This window comes from Sorex fumeus, unplaced genomic scaffold, assembly GCF_029834395.1.
Source record: "Sorex fumeus unplaced genomic scaffold, SorFum_2.1 ptg000029l, whole genome shotgun sequence".
Lineage (NCBI taxonomy): Eukaryota > Metazoa > Chordata > Mammalia > Eulipotyphla > Soricidae > Sorex > Sorex fumeus.
The window spans coordinates 15,303,004-15,321,613 of NW_026606086.1; positions in this window are offsets into that span (position 1 = coordinate 15,303,004).

The following is an 18,610-nucleotide window of genomic DNA, read 5'->3' on the forward strand; positions in this document are numbered from 1 at the left end:
GGGGGACCATATGGGATGCTGGAAATCGAACACGGGTCAGCCGCGTGCAAGGTAGACGCCCTACCCGCTGTACTATAACTCCAGCCCCTCTAATAGAGATTTTAACAAAATAGTAAAACATTTCAAAAGACAGCCAAAATACAATCCACTCAGAATTAGAAGACCTTTATTATTTTATTTTATGTTATTATTATTATTATTATTATTTTGCTTTTGGGGTCACACCCGGCAATGCTCAGGGGTTCCTCTTGGCTCTGCACTCAGAAATCACTCCTGGTGGAGCTCGGGGACCCTATGAACGTGTGAAGTTACCACCTGAAAACACTATAATATATTAAACAAATGATAATTCAATGAGAAAATTAAACTATCTTTGGTTGGTAACTATCTTTAATTTGGACAGTCACTTTAGTGCACAGTGACACCCCCAGCTCCTTTCATAGATGATGTCAGATCTGATCCTTGTTCCTCATACTGAATTTTGATGGGCTTCCCGTTACCCCGTGATTTCTTCACTCCTACTGTTTGTTACAAACTCTGCATGTTACCCCCTTCTTCATCTGTAGTTGCATACTACTAAATTCATTGAAAATCAGTCTTGTACTCTGTCAATTAATCGCAATCCAGGAATTCTAATCTCCTAACTTCTGTTTGGAGACAAGTCTAGCTTGGGACTGCCTGTTTGATAATCCTCTTCAGGTGTTTGGATGTAGGCAACCTTGTATGTTTTCTGAGTTGATTTTTCTTCCTAATGTTTCCGAATTTGAGTGTGTACTGCTGAATGGAGCCAGGTTTGCCATTGTGAGGTAAATCCATAGATTTGAAAGTAATGTGATCTCTGCATTGGGGAATACTAAAGTCACACAAATTTAAGATAATCACTACATGTTAGTTTTCATTTTAATTTTTATATTTTGGTCTTGAGTCACACCAGCTGGTTCTCAGGGCTTTGTCAGGTTCTACGCTAAGGGCTTTGTGAGGTTCACTCCTGATCATAGCCCAGAGACAACATAAAATTCTAGAGATTGGACCAGAGTCTTCCATATGCAAGCAACACCTTACCACTGTACAATTTATCTGCGTTATATTGTTCTAAAAGTTTGTTTAAGATAGTTTTAGATGTTGATTCCTAAAGTTTGTTTCAGATTGTTGTAGATGGTTCCCTGAACACTGCCAGTGTGACCTTCCCTCCCCAAATTTTTTTTCAGAGATAAAGTTCTGGAAAAGGAAGATAATAATTGTTCCAGTCAAAGTAGAGAAATAAAAGAAAAAATAAGAGTAGAAATCAATAATACTGAAAGCATAAGAACACTAGAAAATTTTGATGAAACCTAATTTTTTAGTATCAGTGAAATTTAGAAACTTCTGAGAAGACTGAAAAAAGAGAAAATAGCTGTCAGTATTGGAAATGAAGCTAAAGAGTTCCAATAGACCCTTACAAATATAGATGTATCATAACAAATACTATGAACATAAATTTAAAAAATTGGATGCAAAGAATGTAGCACTGTAACACTGTGCTCCTGTTGTTCATGATTTGCTTGAGCAGGCACCAGTAACGTCTCCATTGAGAGACTTGTTGTTATAGTTTTGGGGAGCTTGTCAGGCTCTGCAATGTGGGCAGGATACTCTCAGTAGCTTGCTGGGCTCTCTGAGAGGGACGGAGGAATCAAACTCAAGTCGGCTGCGTGCAAGGCAAACGCCCTACCCGTTGTGCTATCGTTCCAGCATTTCAAATACATTTCAAAGAATGTATTCCTTGAAAATTACAAACTATGAAAACCCAAGAAGTCTTATTCTTTTGTTTTGTGTTTGGATCACACTCTGGGGACTGAACTGAGCCTACTAGGACTGAGGAGACAAACAAGGCAAACATCTTACGGCCTTACCAGTTGTACTATCTCGCGAGCCCCAGTCTCCCATTTTGCTTGTTTGTTTTAGGGCCACCCTTGGAGGTGCTCAGGGCTTATTCCCTGACTTATACTCAGGGAGCATTCCTGGTGGGCTCAGAGGATCCTGTGGGGTACTTCGGGGACGAATCTAGGTTAGTGGAGTGCAAGACAAGCACCATCTCGGCTGAAATTTCTCTCTAGCCCCATAAGAATTTCCCCTCTAACTTTAAAATAAATAATTTCTAAGCTGGATAGAGAGTATAGGTGTCAAATCACTGACCTTGCATGCAGCCAACTCTGGTTCCATCCTGGCATGGCAAATGATCTAAGCGCTATCACGAGTTATCTCTGAACAGAGCCAGGAGTAAGCCCTAAGTACACTAGGTGTGGCCCAAAATCCCACCGACTCCTACAACAAAAGGTTTTAAGATTTCTGCCCCTTTCCCCTTTCTCTTTTCTCCCAGCCCTATGATGTGAATTTTATTCACCTTGATGCTGTCCTATATACCTGTGTTAGTCATCATTTTTAATATTCATTCTCTGTCTTTCTCTTTTATACTGGCCTACTTGGATAGTTTGCACTGTTTTCTTTATAAGCACACTGATTCTATTTTAACTTCTTTTACTCTATCTTTGAACTCCAGAATTATATTTTTTGTACATTTACAGAATTTTTCAGCTTTATTTTTGTTTGGATCCTTATCAAACTTTCTCATATTTTTCAGTTATTACTAACATTCTCTTCCCCAGATCTCCAAATCTTAGTGAGCATCATTGGAATTCTTGCTTTAAAGCTCTCTAGGTTAGTTTGCTTGACTTCACTGCATCGGGGTTTCCTTACAGCCTGTTGTCTTTATCCCTTGGTGTAAATTAATTGCCTCATTCTCCTATCATTTTTGTTGCTCCTTGTGTGAGAAACCTGTGTTTAGGCAATTGTGGATGGCAGCTTGGGAATCTGAAGTCAGAGATGTCTAGAAGTTTCTGGGTTAGGATGATCTGGCACCAGCACCGAAGTTGAGTGTGTCAAAATCAACAGGGATTTCAGTCTTGAGTTCCTGACCCAGCTATGGGACTGAGTTTGAGCGGCTCTGGGTAATGACATGATTTCAGGCTCGCCAAGGCCCAGCACTCACTGCACTTCCTCAGTCAGGAAGCCCTGGGTGACTGGGGAACCTGTTCAAGTGAAGTAAAAGCCATGCCAAGGCTTCCTATAGATATTTCTTTACTTAAAAATGTTTGGGATACAGCCTCCAACACCATAAAAACTATATTGAGAATATAAAGAACACATTTCTATCCTAATTCATAAAAATGTCTCATTTTTAATTAAAAATATTTTTAGTGCCAGGGATTCAAACCTGGAGCATTGCGTATGCAAGTTCAAGAGCTCTACTGTTGACCTACATTCTCAATCCTCATTATATATAATTCAGTTGAGGTGAGATTTAAAATTTACACCTTCCAACTGAGTTCACATAAAAATATTGATGACTCCTACAGACTCCCAAGGCTGAAACAAGAAGACCTGGAATAGCTGAACAGACCTATCCCATCAAGGAAATTGAAATGGTAATAAAAAGTATCCCCAAGCACAAAAGCCCTGGCCCGGATAGATTCACCAGTGAATTCTTCCAAATCTTTAAAGAAGACTTACTCCCAATCCTCTTTAAGCTTTTCCATGAAATTAAAATATCAAATACACTTCCGAACAGTTTCTATGAAGCAAATATCACACTGATACCAAAAGTAGACAGAGATAACACAAAGAAAGAGAACTAAAGGCCGATATCCCTGATTAACACAGATGCAAAGATCCTCAACAAACTACTAGCGAATAGAATCCAACTACTCATCAAAAAGATCATACACCATGACCAAGTAAGATTCATACCAGGGATGCAAGGATGGTTTAACATTCGGAAATCAATCAACATAATCCATCATATCAACAAAAGAAAAGATAAAAAGCATATGATCATATCAATAGATGCAGAGAAAGCATTTGACAAGATCCAGCACCCCTTTATGATGAAAACCTAGCCAAAATGGGTATAGAGGGTACTTTCCTCAGCATAGTTAAAGCCATCTACCACAAGCCTACAGCAAGCTCATCCTCAATGGGGAAAAACTGAGAGCCTTCCCTCTAAGATCAGGGACGAGACAAGGATGCCCACTCTCTCCACTGCTGTTCAATATAGTACTGGAAGTACTTGCAATAGCAATTAGGCAAGAAAAAGATATTAAGGGCATTCAGGTAGGAAAGGAAGAAATCAAGCTCTCACTATTCGAAGATGATATGATACTATACTTAGTGAACCCAATAACCTCCACCAAAAAACTCTTAGAAACAATAGACTTGTATAGTAAAGTTGCAGGCTATAAAATCAATACCCAAAAGTCCATGGCTTTCCTATATGCAAACAGTGAGAGAGAGGAAAGCTATATGAAAAAATCAATCCCGTTCACAATTGTGCCCCAGAAAATCAAGTACCTAGGAATCAGCTTAACTAAGGAAGTAAAGGACCTGTACAAAGAAAACTACAAAACGCTACTTCAGGAAATAAATGAGGACATGAGGAAATGGAAAGACATCCCCTGCTCATGGGTCGGGAGACTTAACATTGTCAAAATGGCAATACTACCGAAAGCACTGTATAAATTCAATGCAATTCCTATAAGGATACCCATGACATTCTTCAAAGAAATGGAGCAAACACTCCTGAAATTTATATGGAACAATAAGCCCCCACGAATAGCTAAAGCAATTCTTGGGAAAAAGAAAATGGGAGGAATCAACCTCCCTAACTTCAAACTTTACTACAAAGCGGTAATAATCAAAACAGCATGGTACTGGAACAAAGGCAGAACTGCAGACCAATGGAACAGGGTTGAATACACTGACATCTCCCCTCAATCATACGATCATCTAATCTTTGATAAAGGTGCAAGAAATGTGAAGTGGAGTAAGGAAAGCCTCTTTAACAAATTGTGCTGGCATCACTGGACGGCTACATGCAAAAAATGGGCTCAGAACTCTGCCTAACACCATGTACAAAGGTAAGATCAAAATGGATGAAAGACCTCAACATCAGACCAGAAACCATAAGGTACATTGAAGATAAAGTTGGCAAAACCCTCCATGACATTGAGGCTAGTGGTATTTTCAAAGATGACATGCCACTGGCTGAGCAAGTGAAAACAGAGATAGATAAAAGGGACTATCTTAAACTAAGAAGCTTCTGTACCTCCAAAGAAACAGTGACCAAAATACAAAGACAGTCTACAGAATGGGAAAGAATATTCGCCGAATACACATCTGACAAGGGGTTGATATCCAGGATATACAAAACACTGGTTGAACTCCACAAGAAGAAAACATCCAACCCCATCCAAAAATGGGGCAATGAAATGAACAGAAACTTTCTCAAAGAAGAAATCCGAATGGCAAAAAAGCACATGAGAAAATGCTCTACATCATTAATCATCAGGGAGATGCAGATCAAAACCACAATGAGATACCATCTCACACCTCAGAGACTGGCCCACATTCAAAAGAACAAAAGCAACCGTTGCTGGCGCGGATGGCGAGAAAGGGACACCCCTTCACTGTTGGTGGGAATGCCGACTGGTTCAGCCCTTCTGGAAAACAGTATGGACGTTCCTCAAAAAATTAGAAATTGAGCTCCCATTTGACCCAACGATACCACTCCTGGGAATATGTCCCAGAGAGGCAAAAATGTGTAGCCAAAGTGACATCTGCAATTGTTTGTTCATTGCAGCACTCTTTACAGTAGCCAGAAACTGGAAGAGATCTGAGTGCCCAAGAACAGATGACTGGTTAAAGAAACTTTAGTACATCTACACAATGGAGTACTATGTAGCTCTTAGAAAAGATGAAGTCATGAACTTTACATACAAGTGGTACAATATGGAAAGTATCATGCTAAGCGAAATGAGTCAGAAAGAGAGGGATAGACATAGAAAGATTGCATTCATCTGGGGGATATAAAATAACAAAATATGAGATTAATACCCAAGAATAGCTGAGATCAACACCAGAAGGATTACTCCATAGCTTAGAGGCCAGCCGGGTATTCTAGGGGAAAGGACAGTTCAGATAGAAAAGGGAACACCAAATGGAGTGTGTTTGGAGGATCCTCCCAGGAGGGGAGATGCAGGTTGAAAGTAGACTGGACTGAACATGTTCGCCACTCAATGCCTCTTTTGCTGATCACAACACCCAAAAGGAGAAAGAGAACAAAAGGGAATGCCCTGTCACAGTGGCAGGGGGGGAGGGGGGATAGGGGGTGCGGGTGTATGGATATTATCCTGGTGGTGGAAAATGGGCACTGGTAGAGGGATGGGTATTTGATCATGGTATGACCGAAATCCAAGAACAAAAATTTGTAAATCTACAACTGTACCTCATGGTGTTTCACTAATAATAATAATTAAAAAAAAGAATATCAAAAGCCCCTAACAACTGTATTATGAACAATTTTGTAAATCATCGTGTTTAAATAAAGTTTTTTTAAAAAAGGAAAAAAAATATTGATGACAGATGCAGATAATTATATTTAAGATTTACTGGATAACTAGACTTCTGTGACAAATGCCATTTGGGGGAAGGGGGGGTTGGGCCACACCCAGCAATGCTCAGGGATTACTCCTGGATCTTCACTAGGAAGCATTCCTGATAGTGTGTGGGGTACCTACCATATGGAGTGTTGGATATTGAACTTGGGTTGGTTGTCTGTGTGGAAGGCAAGTATCCTACCCACTATACTGTTTCTCCAGCCTGACAAATGTCATTTTACTTTTTTTTTTTTTGAGAGCTTGTTTGGAAATTCTAGCAGGGGAGCGCAGCTACTCGTATATCCTTAACCAAAGAAAGGTCCAGCTCTATTTGATGAAGGCCGTTTTGTTCTACCAAGCGCTCAGCTTGGGGAGGGATGCACATGGAGTGGTGAGGGAGGAAGGGGACACCCGCCTAACCAGCCAGATCAGCCAAATCAAGCCCAGCGATCAATGGGGTGACAGATGTCACAGCCAGATCACCCTCAGGAGTGTTAGCACTGCGGTTGGGCTTTTGCCTTGTGCGCAATCCCCTGGCCCAGCTGGGTTGAATTCCTCTGCCCTCCTCGGAGAGCCCAGCAAGCTACCGAGAGTATCCCGCCAAGGCAAAGCCTGGCAAGTTCCCCATGAGGTTTTCAATATGCCAAACACAATAACAACAAGTCTCACAATGGAGATGAATTGGGCACACTGGAACAAATCGATGAACAATGGAGGACAGTGCTACTGTCCTTTTTTTTTTTTGCTGCAGGACATGTGACCCTCACTCATTGAATAATATACTTGACTATGGAAAAAAGAAGCAGTTTTAATATGCTTGAATCAGGCTATTAACTAAACAACGCACCTGAATTCCAGAGAATATTTATTAGGTTAGTAAGTTCTAATTTTTTTATTCTTTTTTTTCTATGTTTCCTTTTATAGGAAACAGGGATAAATATGCTATCGTCTTACAACTTGAAGTGTGTTAAAAAGAAGCACTGAAGTGTTGAGTAAGTCAAGAAGGCTAGTATGGGGTTTCTCCAGCTTGTCATAGAACCAATAACCATGGTGTCATTACATCCAACAAAGCAAAAGGAAGCTAAGAAGAGAAGTTGTGCCAGTATTAAGTGGTTAATGTTATGATCTTTCTAAAGGGCCTCTGGCTGTTTACATCAATATTTTATGCTAACTAACATGGATTTGAATCTGACAGCTGATTGGTGCCTTCTGCCTATTTAATATCGAGAATCTCATAGGCAGTCTCATTTCCAGTCTCATTTCCTGCCAGGCTCTGAAGCTTTACCTATCTCTTCTTTCTGCTTTTCAATTTACTACCATGAAGTTCTTAGGGTTGCTCATACTGATGGCAGTTCCTGCATTCTTGGTGTCTGGCCGTAAGTAAACTTTTTACCTGAAGATAAGAGTAGGCCATGTTCTTGTTGTGGAAACAGTACTCCAGATATTAATTCTTTGTGAATATCAGGGATGGGGAAACTAGAAGCTTCCATCAGCTTTTTCCACTCCTTACCCTACCCTGGCAACACTTTAACTCATCTTTGAAGTTAGAGTTGACTCTATTCTTAAGCTTTCCTTAAATAAGTTGGATCTTTTTTGATCCAACTTATTTAAGGATTGGATCAGTTCCAATCTTAGAATCCAGTACTAATATAGTCCACTGTCCTCCCGTTGTTCATCGATTTGCTCGAGGGGGCCCAGTAATGTCTCCATTTTGAGACTTGTTGTTACTTTGTTGGCATATTGAACACTTCACAGGGAGCTTGCCAGCTTCACAGGCTTTGCCGTATATTAGTGTCTGTAAATATGCCTAAATGGTTTCCAGAGGTTCTTTTCAAGGGGCACCAGTGACATAGCACAGCAGGCAGGTACTTGCTTTGCATGTGGCTGACCTGGGTTTGCTCCCCAGCATCCCACATCACCTCCGAGTCCTGTTAGAGGTGATCTCTGGGCACAGAGCCAGAAGTAATTCCTGAGCACCACAGGGTGTGCCCCTGCCCCCCCCCAAAAAAAAACCAACAACAACAAATCTTTAGGAAAGAAATGACCATACATGTGTTGTGCACATTGTATATGTGTAATTTTCTGGGTTGAATATTAATTGTACATTTTTTCTCTTCAGTGTGGCATCACTGAGGTTTTATTATGCTTTTTTAAAGCTTCAGTATTATGTGTTTTGACATCATTTATCAAATTGTCATCTACATCTTATTTTTCTGTCTTTTCAGAGTATGCAACAGAAGCTCCATCTGATCCTGGTGAGTATACATTTGTAATTTACTTACTTCCTGCAATGATTGCTTTCCATTTCAGCTGTATGCCAAGTTACCATGGCGGATGTTTTACAATGAAACCTAAGCAAAAGTTCAGAAAAACTATATTCCTTATACACAGATTCTAAAAACTATTGTGAGCAAAGAAAATGTGCTCACTTCTTATACTTTATTGCAGAACTCTAAAGTCTCTGACATGGCTTACTTGAAATTTAGAGTGAGCATTCCTTTATAGGGCAATGTGTCCAACTGGAGTGTGAGCATTTCGGAGAGGAATATGAAATTTTCTTTGTTATCATAAATGAAAGGAAGCATGACCTCTCTGTGCATGAGAGACCAGTTTCCCCCAGAACAAATAAAGAGATGTCATTTATAAAGCTGAATTAGAAATGAAGGTACTAGTATCATAGAGAATTCAAGGCAAATACGGCATAAAATGGGGTAAGATGAAGCAAGGTCACATAGTTTGCTCTTGTGATGGTCTTTGTGTCTTATTTTAAGACTGAAAATCAAGGTTTTGGACCAAAGAACTTATTCATTCTTTGTCACTTCTATAAATACTGTGTGTTTTGTTCTGTATATGCTGTGTCCATGAAGGAAATATGAAAATTTTAATATTTATTCTCCATATTGGGAACTGTGTCTTCTGGGTGTTGTACATAAAGGTATTGGGTCTTGATAGAACTCACACAATGTGTAATATATCCTATCCCAAATGTAAGGTCTAATTAAAAAAAAAACTGTTTCATCTCCAGAGATAGCATGGCTATCTATTTATAGCTTTGCTACAGGCATATACTCCTATTTTTAAGGTAGATTTAAAAATGTGGTCTTGGGTCCTGTATTTTTGTTAATATCTGTATAAAACATTAGGATGATACTTCTAAGTCTTCCCACTTTCTCTTTGGATGTAGAGTTGTTATTGGCTATTTGTTCAATTTCTTTTTTTTCCTACTTTTAATTTCTTTTCTTTTCTTCCTTTTTTAAATTTTATTGAATCACCATGAGATAGTTACAAGCTTTCATGTTTGGGTTACAATCACACAACGATCAGATACACCTCTTGTATTTGTTCAATTTCATTTAATGAAACCAGATTCTCCCAGTATGCCTACTGCGGTTCTCAAAATTTCTGCTGTAATCTATGATGTAATCATTTACATGAAAGGCTGGAAAAACAGGACATGGCCTTCCAGGCAAGAACCTAAAGAAAAATAAGGAGATATTCTTTTTTTTTTCTTTTTTTTTTTCTTTTTTATTAGTGAAACGACATGAGGTACAGTTGTAGATTTACAAATTTTTGTGCTTGGATCTCGGTCATACCCCGATCAAATACCCATCCCTCCACCAGTGCCCATTTTCCACCACCAGGATAATATCCCTCCCCCCCCATCCTCCCATCCCCCCATCCCCCCCTGCCACTGTGGCAGGGCATTCCCCCCTGTTCTCTCTCTCCTCCTGGGCGCTGTGATCAGCCAAAGAGGCATTGAGTGGCGAACATGTTCAGCCCAGTCTACTTTCAACCTGCATCTCCCCTCCTGGGAGGATCCTCCAAACACCCTCCACTTGGTGTTCCCCTTTCTATCTGAATTGTCCTTTCCCCTAGAATACCCAGCTGGCCTCTAAGTTATGGAGTAATTCTCCTGGTGTTGCTCTCAGCTATTCTTGGGTATTAATCTCATATTTTATTATTTTATATCCCCCAGATGAATGCTATCTTTCTATGTCTATCCCTCTCTTTCTGACTCATTTCGCTTAGCATGATACTTTCCATATTGTACCACTTGTATGTAAAGTTCATGACTTCATTTTTTCTAAGAGCCACATAGTACTCCATTGTGTAGATGTACCAAAGTTTCTTTAACCAGTCATCTGTTCTTGGGCACTCAGGTCTCTTCCAGTTTCTGGCTACTGTAAAGAGTGCTGCAATGAACAAACAAGTGCAGATGTCACTTCGGCTACACGTTTTTGCCTCTCTGGGATATATTCCCAGGAGTGGTATCGCTGGGTCAAATGGGAGCTCAATTTCTAATTTTTTGAGGAACGTCCATACTGTTTTCCAGAAGGGCTGAACCAGTGGACATTCCCACCAACAGTGAAGGAGTGTCCCTTTCTCGCCACATCCGCGCCAGCAACGGTTGCTTTTTTTCTTTTGAATGTGGGCCAGTCTCTGAGGTGTGAGATGGTATCTCATTGTGGTTTTGATCTGCATCTCCCTGATGATTAATGATGTAGAGCATTTTCTCATGTGCTTTTTTGCCATTCGGATTTCTTCTTTGAGAAAGTTTCTGTTCATTTCATTGCCCCATTTTTGGATGGGGTTGGATGTTTTCTTCTTGTGGAGTTCAACCAGTATTTTGTATATCCTTGATATCAATCCCTTGTCAGATGTGTATTCGGCGAATATTCTTTCCCATTCTGTAGGCCGTCTTTGTATTTTGGTCACTGTTTCTTTGGAGGTACAGAAGCTTCTTAGTTTAAGATAGTCCCATTTATCTATCTCTGTTTTCACTTGCTCAGCCAGTGGCGTGTCATCTTTGAACATACCATTAGCCTCAATGTCATGGAGGGTTTTGCCAACTTTGTCTTCAATGTATCTTATGGTTTCTGGTCTGATGTTGAGGTCTTTAATCCATTTTGATCTTACCTTTGTACATGGTGTTAGGCAGAGTTCTGAGCCCATTTTTTTGCATGTAGCCGTCCAGTGATGCCAGCACAATTTGTTAAAGAGGCTTTCCTTACTCCACTTCACATTTCTTGCACCTTTATCAAAGATTAGATGATCATATGATTGGGGGGTGATGTCAGTGTATTCAACTCTGTTCCATTGGTCTGTAGTTCTGCCTTTGTTCCAGTACCATGCTGTTTTGATTATTACCGCTTTGTAGTAAAGTTTGAAGTTCGGGAGGTTGATTCCACCCATTTTCTTTTTCCCCAGAATTGCTTTAGCTATTCGTGGGGGTTTATTGTTCCATATAAATTTCAGGAGTGTTTTCTCCATTTCTTTGAAGAACGTCATGGGTATCCTTATAGGGATTGCATTGAATTTGTACAGTGCTTTCGGTAGTATTGCCATTTTGACAATGTTCAGTCTTCCGACCCATGAGCAGGGGATGTCTTTCCATTTCCTCATGTCCTCTTTTATTTCTTGAAGTAGCGTTTTGTAGTTTTCTTTGTACAGGTCCTTTACTTCCTTAGTTAGGCTGATTCCTAGGTACTTGATTTTCTGGGGCACAATTGTGAACGGGATTGATTTTTTCATGTAGCTTTCCTCTCTCTCACTGTTTGCATATAGGAAAGCCATGGACTTTTGGGTATTGATTTTATAACCTGCAACTTTACTATACAAGTCTATTGTTTCTAGGAGTTTTTTGGTGGAGGTTATTGGGTTCTCTAAGTATAGTATCATATCATCTGCGAATAGTGAGAGCTTTATTTCTTCCTTTCCTACCTGAATGCCCTTAATGTCTTTTTCTTGCCTAATTGCTATTGCAAGTACTTCCAGTACTATATTGAACAGCAGTGGAGAGAGTGGGCATCCTTGTCTCGTCCCTGATCTTAGAGGGAAGGCTCTCAGTTTTTCCCCATTGAGGATGATGCTTGCTGTAGGCTTGTGGTAGATGGCTTTAACTATGTTGAGGAAAGTCCCCTCTATGCCCATTTTGGCTAGGGTTTTCATCATAAAGGGGTGCTGGATCTTGTCAAATGCTTTCTCTGCATCTATTGATATGATCATATGCTTTTTATCTTTTCTTTTGTTGATATGATGGATTATGTTGATTGATTTCCGAATGTTGAACCATCCTTGCATCCCTGGGATGAATCCTACTTGGTCATGGTGTATGATCTTTTTGATGAGTAGTTGGATTCTATTTGCTAGTAGTTTGTTGAGGATCTTTGCATCTGTGTTCATCAGGGATATCGGCCTGTAGTTCTCTTTCTTTGTGTTATCTCTGTCTGCTTTTGGTATCAGTGTGATATTTGCTTCATAGAAGCTGTTCGGAAGTGTGTTTGATATTTCAATTTCATGGAAAAGCTTAAAGAGGATTGGGAGTAAGTCTTCTTTAAAGATTTGGAAGAATTCACTGGTGAATCCATCCGGGCCAGGGCTTTTGTGCTTGGGGAGACTTTTTATTACCATTTCAATTTCCTTGATGGTGATAGGTCTGTTCAGGTATTCCAGGTCTTCTTGGTTCAGCCTTGGGAGTCTGTAGGAGTCTAGGAATTTATCCATTTCCTCGAGGTTTTGATGTTCTGTGGCATAAAGCTTTTCAAAGTACTCCCTGAGGATCCTTTGAATTTCTGTGGTTTCTGTTGTAATGACCCCCTTTTCATTTCTGATTCGGTTTATTAGGGTTTTCTCTCTCCCTTTCTTTGTGAGTTTTGCTAGGGGCTTATCGATTTTGTTAATTTTCTCAAAGAACCAGCTCTTGGTTTCATTGATCTTTCGGATTGTTTTCTGGGTTTCCATCTCGTTAATCTCTGCTCTGAGTTTTATTATTTCCTTCCTCCTGTTAGGGTTGTGCTCCTTTTGTTGGTCCTTCTCCAAGTTCTTAAGCTGTGAGGTTAGTTTATTTATGTGGGCTCGCTCCTCCTTCCTGAGGAATGCTTGTAGAGCTATAAATTTTCCTCTTAAGACTGCTTTTGCTGTGTCCCATAGGTTTTGGTAACTCGTGTCCCCATTTTCATTCGTTTCTAGGAATCTTTTGATTTCCTCTTTAATTTCCTGTCTAAGCCACTCGTTGTTTAATAGCGCACTGTTTAATTTCCATGTGTTTAATTTAGTTTTCTGTTTTTGTGTGTGATTTACTTCTAATTTCAGCGCATTATGGTCTGAGAAGATTGTTGATATAATCTCTATCTTCTTAATTTTATGGAGGCATGTTTTGTGGCTCAGCATGTGGTCTATCTTGGAGAACGTTCCATGTACGCTTGAAAAGAATGTGTATTGAGCTTTTTGTGGATGAAGTGTCCTGTATATATCTACTAAGCCCCTTTCTTCCATTGTTTCCCTCAGATGAAGTATGTCCTTGCTAAGCTTGAGTCTGGTTGATCTATCAAGAGGTGACAAAGCGGTGTTGAGGTCTCCCACTAGTATTGTGTTGCTATCGATGTCTTTTTCCAAATCTATGAGTAATTGTTTTAAGTACTTTGCTGGTCTCTCATTAGGTGCATATACATTTATTATTGTAAGTTCTTCCTGTTGTACAGATCCTTTGGTCAATAGGAAATGGCCTTCACTGTCTCTTATGACCTTCTTCACTCTGAAATCGATGTGGTCTGATATTAGGATAGCTACCCCAGCTTTTTTCTGGGAGCTGTTTGCCTGTAGGATTGTTTTCCAGCCTTTGACTCTGAGTCTGTGTTTGCTTTGACTATTGAGATGCGTTTCTTGCAGGCAGCAGAATGTTGGGTTCAATTTTCTAATCCATCCTGCCACTCTATGTCTTTTAATTGGTGCGTTTAGCCCATTGACATTGAGAGAGATTATTGTTATGGGATTTTGTCCCATTGTTCTGTTGAAATTTGGTGTATTTGAGAGGTCTGTCTTGCCTTAAAGTAGCCCATTTAGTTGTATTTGTAACCATGGTTTTGAGTCTATGAAGTTCCTGAGCTGTTGTTTGTCCGTGAAACTGTGTGTTGTTCCTTCTATTATGAATGAGAGTCTCGCTGGGTAAAGTATTTTTGGAGAAGCATTTATTTCATTGAGTTTTTTCACTATGTCCCACCACTGTTTTCGGGCCCTGAGGGTTTCATCAGAAAAATCAGCAGTGAATTTTAAGGATGCTCCTTTGTAAGAGATTTCTTTCTTCGATCTTGCTGCTTTCAGAATTTTGTCTCTGTCTAAAGTTTTGGTCATTTTGATCAGGATGTGTCTTGGGGTATTTTTATTCGGATTTCTTCTAGCCGGTACCCTTCGGGCCTCCTGGATGTGGTCACAAGTTTTCTTCAGCTCTGGAAACGCTGTAGCAATGATTTCTTTGACAGTTTCTTCTTCATCAAGGTTTTCTTCCCGTCCCTCTGGGACTCCAATAATTCTTATGTTACCCCTCTTGGCTTCATCACGATCTTCTCTTGCCATCTGTTCTCGAACTGTGAGTCTCTTTTCCATTTTCTGCTCTTTTCTGACAAGACTCTGAACTTGATCTTCGAGCTCACTGATTCTGTTCTCAGCCGCTGTTACTCTGCTGCTGAGGCCTTCCACTGAGGTTTTCAATTCGGCTACCAGGTTTTTCAGGTCCGACATTTCCGATTGCATTTTCCTCATTTCTGCCTTCAAATCCTCTTGTCTTTTATTGGCATTGGTTTCCATTGTTTCTTTTAGTTCCCTAAGCATCCTGAGTAGCTCCATTCTGAATTCCTTGTCAGAGAGGTTGTCTATCGCTATAGTACTGTTGGTGTCGTCTGGGCTAGCCTCGTGAATAAGAAAGTTTGGTGGACTTTTGCGTTGCTTTACCATTGTGACCAGTGTGGTTTGGTCCGTCACACTCGCTGCTACTGTTCTAGTTGAGTGAGGAGAGGCTGCCAGGAGCCGTCCAGCTTTGTTGCTGCTAGATGCGCCTCTTTACCTTTCTGAGTCTGACCTTCTTCTCAATCAGGCGTTATTCTTTGTTTTATAACTGACATTGAGTGAAACTTTTAGAGGCGTTACTATTTATTACTGAACTTGTATAGCTGTTTTCGAACTGAACTTTTGTTGGAAATGGAGTAGGCGAGTGGGATTTTGTTGAATTGTAGTGGAAGAGGTGAGAAATTTTGTTTGGTATTAGGTAACAAGTTGATGTAAAGGATGAAAGGATGCAGGTCCAAGTTGATTGAAGTGAGTGATATACCTGCGGCCGCGTAAGCGGCCCCCCGCCCGGAAGTAGGCCACGCCCACTTTTAGGCCACGCCCCCTTCTTAGAGGCCACGCCCCTAGATAATCCCAGGCCACTCCCTCCCAGGATCCTGGGATCCGCGCTGTTCTCTGGCAGGGCTCGCTCCGCGGGCCGCGCGTCCGGGTTCAGGGGCGGGGCTCCGCTCGGGTCCTCCGACCCACCTGGATGGGAGGGGCCGGTGTGCTGCCGCGCGAGGCTCCGGCTCTGGACGCGCGCTGGGGCTTGGGCTCCCTGGGGGTCCTCGCTCTCCTCCCTCCCTTCTCCTGCTGGGCTCGCTCCGCGGGCCACGCGTCCGGGTTCAGGGGCGGGGCTCCGCTCGGGTCCTCCGACCCACCTGGATGGGAGGGGCCGGTGTGCTGCCGCGCGGGGCTCCGGCTCTGGACACGCGCTGGGGCTTGGGCTCGCTGGGGGTCCTCGCTCTCCTCCCTCCCTTCTCCTAGGAGATATTCTTGATACTTTTTCTTCTCGCTCTTGCTTTTTCCCTCTAGGATTTACTTTTCAACTCTGTTTTTTCACAATGTAACAAATCACTCAGTGTAACATTCTGTGGGAGAACACCAGCATGTTCTTCCAGTAGGAATTTCCTTATTACTTCCCAGCAGCAGTCCCTGTAAACATGAAAACTTGTGGAATTGTTGCTTTGTGCCCAGGCCTGAGTAACAAGCATATTTTCTATCAGTGTCCTAGACTTAAGGGATATTACAAATTCTTTCTATCTCTCTAGGGTCATGGTTTCTTAGAATATTTATATGAGGGAACAATAGGCAGTCAGATTTAAAAAATATAGCAGAATTGATGATATTTGATGATGAATTTTAGAAAAAAGAATCTTAAATCCAAATTGATTATGAAAAGTTCATTCCTTAAGGAGAGAATCAAGTACCTTTCATGGAAAGTTTCCTTTCTACTTTCTGTTGTCCCTCTCTGATTATACTGATACAAACTTCTGCTCTGACTTCTCCTGGAAAAGACCCTGAAAGCACTGATGACTCTTTAGCTGAGGAAGTCACTGTAGATGCTGATTTTGACAGAGAATTCGGTCCTGAAGACCCTGCTGTTGATACTACAGATAGCTGCCCATTTCTGAACTTTCGAAGTAAGTCCTTTTTATGACCCTTATAGTCCCAACTTTTCCTATTCTAATATCAACTGTGTTTTGGGATGGGAAAGCCATGATGTAAAATACGTGTCATTTTCTTTATTTTGCAATTTCTTCTGCCTTTAGAAATCAACTTAATAGGGGCCAGAGAGTAGTACAGGGGATAGAGCACTTGCCTTTCATGCAGCTAGCCATCCCATACGGTCTCGTGAGCACCACCAGGAGTAATTCCTGAGTTCAGAGCCAATTCAGAGTTCAAAGCCCTGAGTACTGCCAAGTGTGGACCAGGAACAGAACAAAAAGAAAAAATGAAAAGTAAAGGAAGAAAAAGAGGAGAGGAAAGGAAAGGAAAGGAAAGGAAAGGAAAGGAAAGGAAAGGAAAGGAAAGGAGAGGAGAGGAGAGGGGAGGGGAGGGGAGGGGAGGGGAGGGGAGGGGAGAGGAGGGGAAAGGAGGGAATCAAGTTACCAGATATCAAGTTAACAGATAGATATCCGCAAAGACAGGAGGTTGTGGCTTTTTGCATATGAATTTTGCCCAGATTGCTCTGGGAACATTGAATTTGATAATATTGAAAATTGACCTATAGAAATAAACAACCAAGAAATGACCAAGTGTAACATAATCAAAACATGTATGTACCCAAGAATAGAATCTGATTAGGTTCCAATCCATGGGGAAATTCCAATGTGTACTTTGCTGGATCAGAATAGGTGATTTTAAAGGCTTAGTTAATGAGTTTGAGTTAAGATCCTTTTTCCCTTCAATCTAAAAGCTACAATGTGGGGTCTTTGGGACTGTCTATGGACATTTCTTCCTTTCTCAGTGACAGGTTAGGAAAGAAGGAGCGTCTTTGTTCGTTAGTCACTGGGAAGGTGAAATCAGAAATTTAATTTATTTCTTTAGTTGCCAATAGAAAGAAAAGAGGCAATTGTTGCGTTAGACTGATTCAGCTACTCAAAAAATATTTCAATACTACAGTCACAACCAAGAGAAAATCTGATTCAAAGTAGGTTTCACAGTGGAATGTCATTAGAAAGAACAAGTATGTGCGTGCACATGACCAAACAACTAGTACCACACCTTTGGAAAGTTCCTTTGTTTTCTTGTAAGGTATACCCAGAACTAGAAAGTTGTACTGCAATGAGGTCCTTATGAGGCAGAAAATTTTGAGAGTTATTCATGGCATTACTAGGAAATTGGAAATTCTTTCATTATTTTTAGTGTTCCTGAAAGAGTCCAGAGATTAGAATGAGAAACGCAATCTTACTATTCCTAAAATATTTATTCATCCTGTTAGACATACCATATTTTAGACTTACAATGCTCCAGCACTGATCCTACCAACAATGTCAACTTCCCTCCAATACCAATGTGTTGTTGTCCCCAACCCCCACCCTTGCCCCCTCCAGTAAGCCATGCTGATCACAATCACGATCACGATCATCCTGTCGTTCAATCATCCTGTTGTTCATCACTTGCCTAGAGCAGGCACCAGTAACGTCTCCTTCTTCCCAGCCCTGAGATTTTAAAAGAACCATATTCAATGCTCTTTTAGGGTTAGGAGAATGAGACCCATCATTTTTACTGGTATTTGGCATATCGGGTACACCACGGGGAGTTTGCCAGACTCTGCCGTGTGGGCAGGTTACATTCAGTAGCCTGCCAGGTTGTCCGAAGTAAGAACGAGATAGTAAGATGTCTTCCAGGAGCTGGGTTATATAGTCTCTGTGTCTTGGCCATTGATGGGATTACATGCCACAGGGGGCCAGTTGGTGGGTGTGAACCCTGCCTACCAGAAGATGGACGATCTGGGTGGAGGATGCTCAGCCCCGATCCGAGCAGGCTTGGAGATCTCAGCCCCAGGACCCACATGCCTTTGTTCCTCTGCTGGTACC